The following is a 14,586-nucleotide window of genomic DNA, read 5'->3' as shown; positions in this document are numbered from 1 at the left end:
AAATCCTAACCTACTCTTTTCCTCAGATTTTACATAAGCATTTAAAGTCAGTGGTAATGTATTTCATAAAAGCTATTTAGACATGGAAAAGGACATCAGGATTCCTACTGACATGCTTCATACTTCTTAGATTTGCATGCGTGTTAGTTATTCACGGCACGATTTCTCACAGAAGGGAGGGTGGGAAGGATATATGCAGAAACCAAATGTCAGTTCTGGTTTTGCTTTTACATGCAGGATGTTGAGGCAAGAGAGGACAATCATCTTTTCCATTCCCTCACCTTGCCATTCCATATTCAGAGTGTTTGACAGCAGGCCAGGTGTCCCAGGGCACTGCTCATAATGCTTTACAGTACTTTAGGTTGGTGAGCCTTCAGCAACTGGGGGTCCTGGTCACAGCAACAGGCACTGACTAACACAGACTTAAACTTTCCCTTTGCACTATGTTGATTGTGTTTGTAAAGAAAAAAAATATTATATTTTAATTAGACCCCATTTGGTTATAAAAGATAAAATATTGCTTAAATGAGCTGTGGCTCCCTAACGTTTGAGACGTTACCCTGCTGTGTAAAACACCTATCCCTCAAGGCAAGAGCTTCCCATACAGCTTATGGGAAGTTGCTGCTTTCATTACCATGTGACTACTTCGATTTAAATGGCAACATTTTTTTTTTTTTTCATTTAATTCAGATCTTCCAGGTCTATTATGAAATGGTTTGCAGGAAATAATTTACCTAAATACGCTGGCACTTGCTCCCAGGCTAGGAAAGGCCTGGTGAATGGTGCTTTGAAGTCCGAATGCCCTTCCTCCGTCTTCAGGGTTTAGTGGGACCCTGGTTAGAATTAACAGCCAACCATTTCCATCGAGTTGCAGCTGTTGGGAACAGATATATACAGGTATGTTATTCATTGTATACATAGTTCAGTTTCTGAGTCAAGGGCCTATTTTAACATTAATTTTAAAAATATGTGGGGAGTGTACCATCTCCGTTCAAATCCAAACTTGGTAATAACTGAACTGTCCTCTTTTTCGCTTTACATCTTTCTAATGGAATGAACCAACGCGCTGAACCATAGATCAAGTCCTAACCTGAAGACTTTCACCCTTTGGTCCTTTTGGCAGTGCCAGGGCTTTTTTGTTTTGTTATCAATAGTACCTGTGTTACTGCTCTTCCAAGACTTTCCATAGAACATAGTCTTAGAGCATTCTGTACCCTTTTATTAAATCTTACCTTAGGAATTTTTGATGCCCAGTATTGTTTCAGGGTTTTGCAGGTTACGAATGTGAGCCACACAACAATCCTGAATTTTTGGAGAGTGTCACTACTGAAGATGCAACTGTTGGAGCATTGAAATATACACACGTGGCAGTCCTTCTGGTAAGACAAGATGGTTCCTTTATGACAAAACTTTTCACAGCTTAAGGATAACCAACAATAATATGTTATCTGCAAGATGTTAATCTACTTCCAGTATAATTATAATAATATTTTGTTAAAAATCTCTGAGGCTAAATTAGGTTTACTGCAGATTTAGAGGATACGTCTAAAAATCTGTATGAGATTTATATAGACAGCTGTAAACAAACTGTCAGAGCAGGCAGGTATCATACATAAAAGACCCACAGAATTATTTTTGAAGATTTCTCCTCTCCATGTTTGCAAGTGTTTAAAAGCCTCCCAGCTTCTGCTATCTTTCTCACAAAGAATGAAAAAGTTTGCATTTGAGATTTGAAATTCTTGACATTTTGTATGTGTTTTCTTCAAAACCCCAACTTTTTTATTAAAAAAATTGAAAAAATCTTCACCTTGCCATTTCAGTGTTCTACTGAAACACTGCGTGATATTTCGATATATTAAAACTTGATGACTAATTCAAGAATTAGGTCAGTCGTTATTAAAATAATTAAACTGAAGCAGATATTCAAGCTGACATTTCGCAGCTTGCATCCATAAGTGCTTGTGGATACAATTAACACTTTGCTGCTTGGCTCAGAACTGCTCAGACTGTAACATAATACTGTATTTTAGCCTCCTAAAGAACTCAGGGGAACTTCTTCACATCCTGAAAATAGGAAGTCCTTTGTTAAATTTCTGAAAGCTGAATCACAGTGCTCATCCTATCAGCTACATCCAGCATCATTAAATATGAAACCCAAAAGAAATATGTGCTGTGTTAAATAAAAATACTTTGTTACTTACCCGTGCAGCTTCCTTGATAGTGGCAATGATCACAAACCATGAAGCATACAGAGAAGATAATGTGGCTTTATGAATTCCTTATTCCTGCCTCATTTAAGCCTCTGTCTGATGGAATTGCCCCAGTGTGAATTTCTCCTTTCACTCCTTCCTTGATGCAGAAGACTACAGAGATGCAAATCAAGAACACAACTTTCAAGGGAACAGTTTTGTGCTGTGACTGTTTTCTTGAGAATGAAATTAGTTAGAATTCTAACTAATGGTTAGAATGCTGAGACATATACCTCTGAGAATGCCCCATCATTCTTAGTGGTAAAATGTGGATTGTAAAATTCAACTCTTTTTGTTCAACTATTTCAGCTGTGTTTCGCATTAACAGATTTATTAATCTTTGTTCTCAATTCATATTTTATCTTTCCAGAACATTCAGAGCTGGGATGCTACTTATGAGGAAATGAAAGGATCTAAGCTTTTGGACAGCCACTGTGTTCTAACCTTCACATTCGGATACACATGAATTCAGGATTCTTGCTGACCTAATCACTAATTGTTGTATTGCCTTGATAGTGAGATGAAGTGCTGCTGGGGAAAATGAAAGCCTCAAGTACAAAAAGTATTCTGTACCTTTAGTTTACTGACACATTTTTCCTTTTTAAGCAGAAAGAAACAGTGAGGAGATAACAGCTATGTGGTTGCTGCAAAGAAATTGGCAGAAAAACTACTCCAGGCCCAGTACTACACAGACATTAAAGTGGAATTAGAAAAGCTGCCTGGGGGGGTGGGGGGTGAGGGTGGGGGTTTGATCAGCCTGGATTTAAAACTGTAAAACTCTACAGTCCAGGTAGTTGTAGGTGGTCCTTAACATTTCAATGTTTAAAGAGTTATAAATGTAATCACAGAGACTATGTTCCAATCTGAAAATAAAATAAATTTCAGCATACAATGGTGGCTTCTGAGAAATGAAATAATCAAATTAGGTTAAAATACATTTTGAAAACTTTCACAGTTTCTTGGCAACTCCTAAGCTATTCTTGCTTTACACTACTCATTTTAGCAGTTGGCCATCTATAAGAATGTATTTATGCAAAACAAATGTTTCTTCCTGCACTGTCCAATACTCAACTCTGTATTTCACTCTGCAGAGAAGTTAAAATACTGCCTGTATGATTGCATTTCCACTGAAGTGGCCCATATGGCCAGAGCAAACCCAAGAGCTGCTGCCCAGGAAGAATTCCTGTTCATCTCAATGAAAGTAGACTCTGCTACTCCTAAGCGCATCACTTTTTAGCTTATTTGCTCCCAACGATTTTAATGAGAATGCCCCCACACTAACGAACTGACAGCAGCCCAATCTAGCCGTCAAACTGTTAGCTGAGCTCTTGCAACTCCATAATGAGATTTATAACATTTTATACCTTAGTCGCATGAGCAGAAATTACAGTAGTAGTGATACCAGACTTCACTGTCACACTAAAGTTATATTTTTCTCTTTTTATCTAACGTTCTACTCTCCATATGTATCTGGCTCAGAAGTAGTAGGACTAATGAAATGCTTAAATGTGATCACTCATGACAGACTATTTTCTTGTACTTTGGAAAAATTCAAATTGGCAGTGGGCACTAATGCCAACCTGTCCTCATTCAAAATTAAAGTTAGATCAGCAGACCCACCATGGCAGAGGTGAGAATTTTCGTTTCTTTATTCATTCCAACAGAAAGGCATACAAATCAAGCTGAGAGAAAGGCAGAAGTGAAATAATAAATAAAACTTTGGTTCCCTGCTTTTGTTTGGGCACTGAATAGTACAATTATACTGGTTGCACAAGCCAAGAGATACATCACCTGTATAGGTACCTTTATGAACAAGGAAAGCAGGAAAAAAAATAATAAATGTGATTAGTTGGAGAAGGGAAATGAGTCCAGAATCCCCGACGTTAAAAGGCTTTGAGTATGTGTGTGTGTCTGTATGTTGATACTATAAAGATCCTTAATAATTGCTTTGTAAAAGCTTGACCTTGTGACAAGAATTAGAGTCCCAAGGATCTCGTAATACCCCAAGGTTAATGGTCCTGACTTGTTTCTCACAATCTCGGCTATCTCCCCACCCTCATTAGGGGTGGATTTTACAAGCATTCTTTTAGGGGTACACGGCTCATTAAGCCCTTTTTTCATTAATCTGCTCCAAATTGGTCTTGATATGATCCCTGGTTTCCACTGCAATTGGCTTAGGAGCTGAATTATCCCTGACATTTGCTCCTTTTGGCAGGACCTTAGCGATAGGGTACCGTGGATCAAGTGGTTTATAGTGTTAAGACTCAGGCATTGCTCGGGCTTAAAATGACAGAACTGCCTGATACCATTGTTTTCCTGAGATTTTTGTCATTTGAACTTAGCCTTAAACAATCATGATGTACAGAATTTAATCATTCTGATTATATCACTAACTGGACAGAAAACGTGTTTCTGCATATGAAAATTCCTGTTTCAGTTTGCTTACATTTAACAGTAAGTGATTTAATCTGGACTTTAGGAAAAAGACTTACTTATGTTTAGGTTTTATGTGAAATTACTCAATCTGGTTGAAGATTTTTCTTTTAAATCCTCTGTCTGAACTACCTTAAAATAATTAAAAATAAATCACAAGCTGAGGGTTGCTATTTTCTAAAGAGGTACTATAATTCCTTTGAATTGATTAGTTTGAAGGAAGCTTTAAGATAACAACAATCTTACAAGCTTATGCTTTTAAATTTTATTGCCTTCAGTACAGAAGGTAAGGTTTTTATATTTTCAGTGCCAGTAACTGAAAGTAATTCCTTGTTCCTTGTAATGAATGCTCCATTTGCTGTAATTAATAGCATAGCTTTGCTAAATAGCAGGGGGGTTATGTTTTCATTAACCCTTGTTCCTCCTAAGCAAACCACGGACCTAGTGAGAAGGGGTTTTCCCCCAAATACCTGCATAAGTCAGGTGAGGTACTGATTTCTGACTTGCTCAGTATGAACATTCTTTTTGTTCCTTGCCTAAAGCTCAACTTTTCAATCTGTTTAATCAGCTGCTACAATCTCCCAGCCATAGATTCTGTTACTGGCAAGCACCTAATGGTATCGCTGCCTAACAGGCAAGAACAGATACTAAACTGGCTAGACACAGCTAATATTTCCAAGCGTTCTGCCCAGTGCTGCTTGGGAAGCAACTTCCTCCTCTTTGGCTTATTTTACAACAGTAAATGACTGCAGTGCCGTTTTCAAAGTACTAAATAATTATAGGAAAGACATCCAATTAGGTGGGTTTTTTAAATAGAAAACTGCATCTTTTCAAGGGAATTCAAAGTACTATTGACAAACACATACATTTGTCAAATAAAGATGGGTTCAATATGCTAAGACTTCTATCAGAGTTCTCACTTCTGTAACAGGCTTTGTTGCAGTTGAAGAATAGGTGCAATTACAGCACCTACTAAACAGATTACTAGTGACAGATTTGATAACACCGCTCTCAACTGAATTATTTATTTGGTTCTGTAGGGATGTAGTCTTGCAGCTCACTCATCAGAAGGTGTAAATGGCCTGAATAATCCTTAAGACCATTTACAGAAGAAATTTACTGTGAATTTACATACACAATACCCCAAAAATGGAACGGTTAGTCAGTGTTGGCATACATAATTCAAGTGTTCACATTTTAGGAAAAATATTTTAACTTACACAGGTTCTGAATGCCTCACTTGGGAGAAGCCTGGAAAAGCTCCGTTTATTTATTAAGAAGAGGAAAAAAGTAAAAGGTAACCTAAGTACTGATAGCAGCCTAAGGAGAAAACCTGTATTAAATGAGAGCTTTCAGTGTGCAGAAGGCCACTGACAAAATTGAAATAATTGGTATCCAATTTGGAAATAAATGCAGTTTAAAAGAAAACAAAAATAAAAACCAACTACAATAACTATACAAGTAGCTAAAGATCTAGTGGATTTCCCATTGCCCTGAAACTTATACATCCAGTTTGCATACGTTTCTGAAACTACATTTTATTTGTGATGTATCAGCAAACTTTGTTAAGGATTTACTATGTCACAGACTGTGGGTAACGCGTGGAAGTTCAGACTGAGTTTTCACAATTTTAGTTCTTTAAACTTAGGAAATACGCGAAGCTTCAAAAATATTACCCACGCAGAAAACAGTAACAAGGCTTACTATCTACAGGGGTTTTGTTTTGCTACAAAGGAAGGAGGCTTATTCATTTGAAAGCACTTTGTCCTAATTACAAATGATGAAAGAGAGAAAAATAGCCTTCACTGACTATGCAAATCATGTGTCTGGTAAGACTAACTGAAGAGTGACTTACCTTAAGATTACACTGTTATGCTACTTCCGTCAAGGAAGAAAATATTTGAAATTTCATAACTCCCTTTTAATTGTTTGCTTGTTTATATTTGTATTTATATGTCTTTATATAGCTTTCAACAAGCTATTTCCTTTAACGAAAGGCACAGTTCTTATTTTTTAGCCACAGAGAAGTAGCTAAAAAAGTATTTAATAATCAAGAATATAAGTTGTTGGAACAATTTTGTTGGAATAAAGAATTATTCCAATGGAACTTTAAATGGGTTAGTCAGCCTGGTGGTAGAACAATTTGAATGGCTTTTGATGAAGCAAGCAGGAGGCTAGACACTACAGAAAGCAAATCTCATTTTCAGAGTTGCTGCCTTGTTTTCAAAACTGCTGTTAGCAAGCAAGTTATTTAATTGATTCTGCAAAATATTTACATGTAGTTGGACACCTACATGATACATACGACTGACTTTTCGAATGACACATCTAAAAGGCCCACAAGTTACGCTGACTCAGGAGTTGGGTCTGTTCTTTTTCACAGGGTCCGTAGGCTTTATAAATCGTGTTGGTTCAACCAAAGATGTAGCAAGTGCCTGAGTGACTTGGTAGTTCTTGCTACGGACTTACATGTTTTGCTGACAAAGTCACTATGGCCGTCTGGCTGCTTTGGGCTGTGTAAGAAGCGTCATCTTCTTTCCTGACTTCTGTGCTGGTAGATACAATAAAAAACTTGCAGGCCATACATTCGCTACCTGAGAGGAAAGATATTTGTTTAATTTGAGTTTTCCAGAAGGCACCGAGGTAATTGTAGAAAAGCACCCTACTGAGGGACAGAGTGACAACCCATTCTGCAAGGAATGTGGAGCATAAGGAAGCATGTAAGCCACTGAAGCCAGATCTGAACACAACGTACAGAACTAGTTAGCTGGCCACTGTCTGGTTTCAGGATAGGGACACATTTTTACCACAAGAAAAAGAGATCTTTTTGTTATCACCAATACAGTTACCTCTTGTATTTTTATTCTACTGTAAACATGTCCCACTGCAATATTTTCTGCATCAACAACTAAAAAAAAAAACCAAAACAAAAAAACCCCAACAAAACAAACATACACAACTAATTTGTGACTTTTAATTGTTTTTTTTAAAAAAATCAGTGCTTTATGCTTCCTTACTACCAGTGATTGTATGCTTATCCCCCCCCCCGAAAAAAAAAATCAATAAAGAGATTTGCAATTCAGGAGGTTGTTCCATTACAGAGCAAGGATTAAAAATAAAATATAAAAGCCATGAGGAATTTATGTCAGGTAGACACTTGGCGTTGACAACCAATAAAGTTTATTAATACATCGACTAGAGAATAAAGAAAATAATTAAGATAGCAACATCACACACACACACAAAAAAAGAACGTCCATCTCTTTTCATCACAGAGACTAAGTAGTTACAGATTAAGAGCTCAAAATGACAGTTTCTTTACATGTGGGAACAGTTGGATGAATTCAAGGGCAGCAAGTAGCCTCCACAAAATATTGTCAGCCAAGTATTTTTAATGACAGAATGTATGGACTACTACCAAAAGCCAGAAGACAAGAGGAAGAGGCAGATAATGGAGATGCACAGATAGCTAACCCAGAAGTTACAGAGTTTCTGGAAATGACAGATCAATGACATTTTTTTCAACTGAATGAATGTAATACCTCTATTACTTTACTTACTATTACTCTATAACTGAATGAATGAACCTCTAGAGTCTAAACCATTAGTAAGTCCAAACCACCTTTATGGAAGAAAAGCATCTCTGTCCAGTTCTTCTCAGAATTCCTTAACCATGAGTCCCTTCCAACTGCAAATTTTCTGTGATTCTCTGACTCTGTATCAACAAATCCCTGGCTTGAAAAAAACAGTTGAAATTACTTATTTTCAAGGCATTCCACAGAAGGTTACAAGGGAAATTAAAAATTGTAGGAAGGCAATGTAGTGCCTGAACAGATGGCTATAATAAGCAGGACTGAAAACAAATGCACGGCTTCAGAAGTGCAAGAGTAACAACGATAGAATTTCAGGTATGGAAGGACTAAGACATATACCAATAGACTGAACAGATTGGGATGATTCAGTCCCAATGCATTTATTAAGCAGCATTGGGAATATAAATTAATTTTTACGCTTACCTGGTAGGATCAGTCTCGGCAGTTCTTTTAACAGGTTTTTAATATAGTTACTGTAATTTTAAAAATATTTTAAGATTCGAATGATTCTGTTTCTTCCAGAATCACTGTCCTTGTGGATATAGTATACTGACTTTGCTACTAAAATATGATCCTAACATATTTTTGTGTTCTAGGCATAAGTATATATGTGGATATTACAGAGCAGCTGCTTATTTCTTCTCTAAGGTATTGGCTGATTCAATACCCAGCAGGACTTTGCCAAGCATCATCTTCACATGAATAAATTATTTTGCAACAGACAAGTATTCTGCAAAAGTAATATGCATGAATATAATCCTTACCTACCCATCAGTCCATGTGGGCAACCACACACTACTCTAATTACTGTTCCTCATGCAGAAGCAGTTCTCCTCCCATTTTTATCTTGTCTCTCAACAAACTTCAGCTATAAAGAATTTTTTGAGCGTAAACTACAACACAAACATGCAACACTGCCAGGCAAACCAGAAAGCTCTGGCCTGGTGAAAGACCAACTGATGTTTTTATTTTAAAAGTTTCAAGCCAAAGTTGCAGCCTTCTTCACCATGGTGATTTACTGCCATCCTGGCACCTATACAGCCAATTTCATGGCTCTAGCAAAAGCAACTGGACAAAATGTGGTGAGTGTTGCTAACCTCCTGATAAACGTTTGGTTTTTATTTGTGAGTGCTAAAAGATTTTTCAGTTTCTTCCCCTGTGTCTTTGATGTGGCACACAACTAGATTACTTGAAAGAATAGTTTCTAACATACACTTTAAAACAACTTGGTGCAACCCCTGGAAATTTGCAGTATGTTTACAATATTATTTGGTACAATGTCCGACAACATTGTCATATTTACCACACCCCAAACCTCAGTATGTTTACAATATTATTTGGTACAATGTCCGACAACATTGTCATATTTACCACACCCCAAACCTGATGCCTATAATACTTGAAAAAGAGCATGGCAAAAGGGCAAAGGTGCCTTCTGCAGAAAAAAACTTACAGAAAACTTACATCTGATGCTCAGCCTAGTTACTGCCTCTGCAGTCTCTGTCATTTTGCAGTTAGGTCTCTGATGAAAGCGCTTCACAACCGCATCATCAAGGCTGCACAATTACTGAAGTGCTGCTGTGCTGCTGAAAACCATCCTTATCCAAAAAGAAATTGAAATAATCACAAAACGAGGGTAAAACATTATCAGACGTACTGATTAACCCATACAGCTCATGAACCCAAGAACAGGCAGGTCAAAACGTGTTCATGGACCCAGACACTTTCTATCAGTTCTTGTCCCTGGTTTTTGACTACATGCCTGCTGCAAAATCCAAACCTCACCAATGACTAACCTAGTCTGTTAAAATAAGTAAATAAATCACGCTTCTCCAGTCTCATATATTTCCTTCATATTTTAAGAGAAATAATCTTTACCTCCATAACGCTTTGAGTCATGCTGTCCAAGCAGACCATTTCATTCTCAAGAAAGCTGACTTGCCAATATTCTGGGCACTCTCCTTCTTCAAAGAATACGACACTGCAATTATTCCCTCACTCTCCAGTATGATGAAAGAGCCACCTGCCTCCTGTAAGGCATTGGTTATATTTCCATTGACCTAGTGGGCACAGAGTCAAGTGCTTAGGATGCAATACCCTGCTCTGTATGACTGCAGGCAGGCACCTCAGGTAACGTGATGAAAACAGTTTCTAAACCACACAGTGGCATCAGTTCAAGGTGAGTCAAATCTCTTCAAACAATCCCTGTTATGGATTTGTAGTTATATATTTTCTGTTGGCAGATTTTCTCTGGAACACTGGTAAGTATTACAAGTATTCAATTATTATTTTTTTTCCCTGGATGAAAAATTTCAGTATTTCTCACTACAGCCTAATAGTGCTAGGTTTTCTGTGCATTTTATTCAAATAATCTTCCAAAAGAGATCATAATTTAATTGGGGGAAAAAAAAAAAAAAAAGGGCAACGGTTTTCTAATATTAACTGGTAAATGCTATTTTCATAAACATCACTTTTCTGTCTCTTGAACGTTCAGTAAAGTGCAATCACTCACTTTGTCTTTAGCTGTATATTTTTATACAAAAGACACAGCACAGAGAGTACAATCTGATCGTGTAAATAGCAGCAATGCCAACAGGGACCCCTGGAGCTGCTTCCCCGGATCCTCCACGTGACACACTTCTATTTTCTAAATAATCTCAGTCTGTGTGATTCTGGTGCTTACAGACACAAACAACTTCTTTCAGTCTGAATACTTTCCTCCTTTTTTCAAATGTGTTCTCCTGCCAGATACAGCCCACATTCATCTCGCTGCTAGCCATCGAGAAAGGGCTCTGAAATGTCTTCTGAATGTCACACACGTGCTTTTTCTCTCCCAGTCCAAGCCTCCCTCCTATGGCTTGCTGGGCATGAATTAACAGCCAGTTGGACAGTTAAAACAGGTGAAACCTGTTTCTTCACTTAATTGTTTTAAATGACTAAGCCAGGACACCCAACTGGCCTTTATTACACAGCTCTAACATCGTAAGAACATTGAGAGAAATAGAAATTTCTTACCAGGAGAAACGCATGACTCACACAAGGATTTCGTCCCCGCTTTCTGGGGGTCGCGATGGCGAAGCAACCATTTTTCCAAAATGGAAGTTGGAGGCTCTTGCAAGGGGACTTATTGCCTGCTTAGAAAAAGGGGGAGAAATGCCCCAAATTTTTAGGCAAATTACCTGTTTCTAAAATTTCTAAATCTATGCCTCAGTAAATCCACCTCAGTCCTTCAGAAGTGTCACTACAATGAAATGGGTCATCTTGGGAAAGGAATTCCTGCCAAAGGAATCTCCTCTTGACATTTACCTGGCTTAGCAGGACTAACCGGCCAAGCGTGGCCAGCATCTTTACAGTGACGGTATTCAAAGCTCAGTAACATGTAACAGTTTTCAAACCACAACAGGTAAATGACTCTTCCATATGATAAATATGAAAACCTGCTTCAGCTGAGAGCTTTTCAGGTCTGGGGCTGCCTCCTCCTGCGTCAGGAGACAGTTGGGAGGGAGCGGGGAGGCTGGGTGCTGCCAGCTGGGGAAGGAGAGTGCCCAGGAAGCCCCCGGCTGTCCCTCGGGGTCCCCAGCGGTGGCCCCCAGTGGTTCACAGCTAAATGCTGCTCGCCAGGTCTGCTCCTCCGCAGCTGGAGGTTCCTCACGAGCGCATCTCTCGGCATACAGCCATCTGTAACTGGGCAGTCAGGGAACTCAGCCTTACAGCGTCCATCCCTGCTGCAGGAAAAGCTGACCACAGTAGGGGAAAGCGTGCTTATCTCAGACACTAGAATGAACTGGCAATTGCAAGTCTAGCCCAAAAGAAGAAGGGTTTTTTTGTGAGTATTTGTCGGAGTTTTCATTGTACCACTCTTCATCCAACAGTGAAAAGCAGCAGCCTGTGCAGGCACACTCAGATGTTTTTGGCAGTCAAGGTACTGTTAAGAGCAATTTGAAAATACCTTAAATATGACTTACCTGAAAACAAAGCTCAGCTCTTCCCAGTGGAAGGATTTTTTTCGCAAGTAGAAGTCTCAAAATCTGGACAGCAGTTAAACAAATTCCAGCTCTGTAACAGTTTAATACTTACTTGTTTTCCGTAACTAGTATTTCAGTGAACATCTAGTCCCCGTGAATATCTGCTAATCTTTTTTTACTCATTTCAAGGTTTCACAAACAAATGAGTTTACTGGTCTATACTTTTGTCAGAATATCACCAGCAAAACTGTGGCTGATGCAAATTGTCACCACCAGTCCTTTGACAAGCTAAATATTGCATTTATTACCGATAACTTCTTGAGAGCCACAGAAACCCAGTACACTCCTTCAGTCTCAAAAGACTTCTTGCTCTCTTCCTAGCATCCCACTCCTGGTAGGCCAGCTCCAAAACACCGCAACACCTGGCTGCAGGGAAGCTGCTCACACCAAGTCCATGTTCACATCTGTTACAAAAAGCACAAGGTTTGCTGCCTTCAGGCCCGCTCTTTGCCTTCTGGGATGCAGTTTCAGTCTCCCCGACTACTCCTTGGAGTAGAAGCAATGCAAAGAGCTGCCAGAAATCTTGAGTCTGAGGAAGACTTGTTGTGATCTCACTGCTTATATTAGCATTACTGACACTTAAGGACTAGCATGTTTGTGACAGTCCTTGGAAGCGAGGTGGGACTGGCTGAGTTTGTGTGTTAGCACATCAAGGTGAGGCAACACATATAAAAGAGGGACAACCCTTTTGAACGTCAGTCTACTGCCCGAACTGTTAAGCTGTCCCTCCGCCTCTGTCCGTCCACCTTTCTGTACCTACTTCGCACAATCAGCGCTTAAAACCTGGAAGGATCCTTAAGGCACAGGAGGTACACAGACTTACTGTGACACCAGAATCAGAAATCTTCTCATGCGCTCCTATATTCCTGAAAACAAGCCAGAACACAAGCTGCTATTTTTGTTAAGATTGCACAGAGGGGAAAAAGTTTGACAGCTTTTTTTTTTTTTTGCATTTCTTCATTGTAGAAGACTGTTTTGCAAACTATTTTCTTTTGAAATATTATTTTCTATCTTTTCTGGAAGACCCAGAGCACGAACTAAACTCTTACTGAAGAGGTATACAGCAGTAATGTTTTCTTCTATTTAGCATGCTTCACTAAATAATACTTCATCATTTGTTTGCTAGCAATTGAGAGGCGATTTTTCTTCCAGTCATCCATAGCATCTTTCAGGTAAAAAAAAAAACCCAGAGTATAATCCAAGTTACTACTAAAAAACTTTTAGCAAAACAGAAGACGGCCATGTTTCTGAATTAATTTGTTTGTGTGCAGAAAGGGAAGAATGGTTTGCAAGCAACAGAATTCCAGCAATTCAGCGTGGAAAACAGACTGATATGACTTAAGTGTCTCTGAAATGTCTGACTCTGTCTTCTCTCTTGAAAGCAGGGAGATTATGTATCTTCCTGCCACCAGTTACCTGAGTTTCCTAGGGGGCCTGTCACTGCCCTGAGGACCCCAGCAGGGACAGAGATGCTGTATGGGGAGGGGGGCCAGGGACACAAACAGCATAAACCCTCTCCTGAAGGAGTGTTTGCAGAACGGACTCTGAAGAAGGAGTCCTCCACCTCCAGTTACCATCCTCTCTGCTCACATTGCACATTCTAAGTGGGGAACCAAAAAAAGCCCCATCAATGCCTAAATATACAATTGCTTGCGGACATTTTATCATAATTTTCCTTTTTTCCCTTTTTCTTTTTTTTTTTTTTCTTTTTTTTTTTTTTTTTTTCAGATGTAGATTTACTGGAGAAGGGTATTTGGATACACAAGGCATCTAAGTGATGCTCACGGGATGTGGCAGAATTATGTGGTTCCTATTCCAACCATGCATCTCAAACTGCACTTCCTGAAGAAATTCTCAGAAGTCAGCAACACTATAGCACAGACACAGTATTAAATAAAAAAAAGGTTCCCACTTCCCACACACTGACTTTTATAGCACACTGATAAAGGCTTAATGTACTTAATGAACTCAGTATGTATTTCATTAAAGACTGAGGTGGATTTACATTAAGCATTCCATTTTCATTAATATAGTATACTTTTGATCTGGTGAGACAGCTGCCCAGACAGAATGATGGGGCTTATATGTGAGCCTGGGACTTCCAAGGACCATTATACCCTCCAGATGCTGTAGGATTCTCTGAAACAAGATGGAAAAAACACAAGGGAATAGAGAACGAGAATAGAGCAGTTAACTTAGCAACAGTGAAGTAATAAAGGGACAGAGTTACTAGCAGTCGGAGCTGCTACCTGAAATAGAAAAATAGATCTATGCATTTGCACAAAC

The 14,586-nt window shown here is 38.8% G+C and overlaps 1 long non-coding RNA gene across 1 annotated transcript; it reads right to left on the bottom strand.

The window, feature by feature from the left end:
- Nucleotides 1–739: 739 nt before the first annotated feature.
- LOC130143953 (uncharacterized) lies at nucleotides 740–2,349 on the bottom strand. Its single transcript, XR_008819940.1, has 3 exons — nucleotides 2,202–2,349; nucleotides 1,233–1,376; nucleotides 740–874 (listed from the first exon to the last, which is right to left on the bottom strand). It is a non-coding gene; the product is annotated as an uncharacterized LOC130143953 (long non-coding RNA).
- Nucleotides 2,350–14,586: the final 12,237 nt, after the last annotated feature.

Source organism: Falco biarmicus, chromosome 1 (assembly GCF_023638135.1).
Source record: "Falco biarmicus isolate bFalBia1 chromosome 1, bFalBia1.pri, whole genome shotgun sequence".
NCBI classification, from domain to species: Eukaryota; Metazoa; Chordata; class Aves; order Falconiformes; family Falconidae; genus Falco; species Falco biarmicus.
The sequence above is the reverse complement of the archived record's forward strand: the minus strand, read 5'-3'. Positions and strand labels throughout refer to the sequence as shown.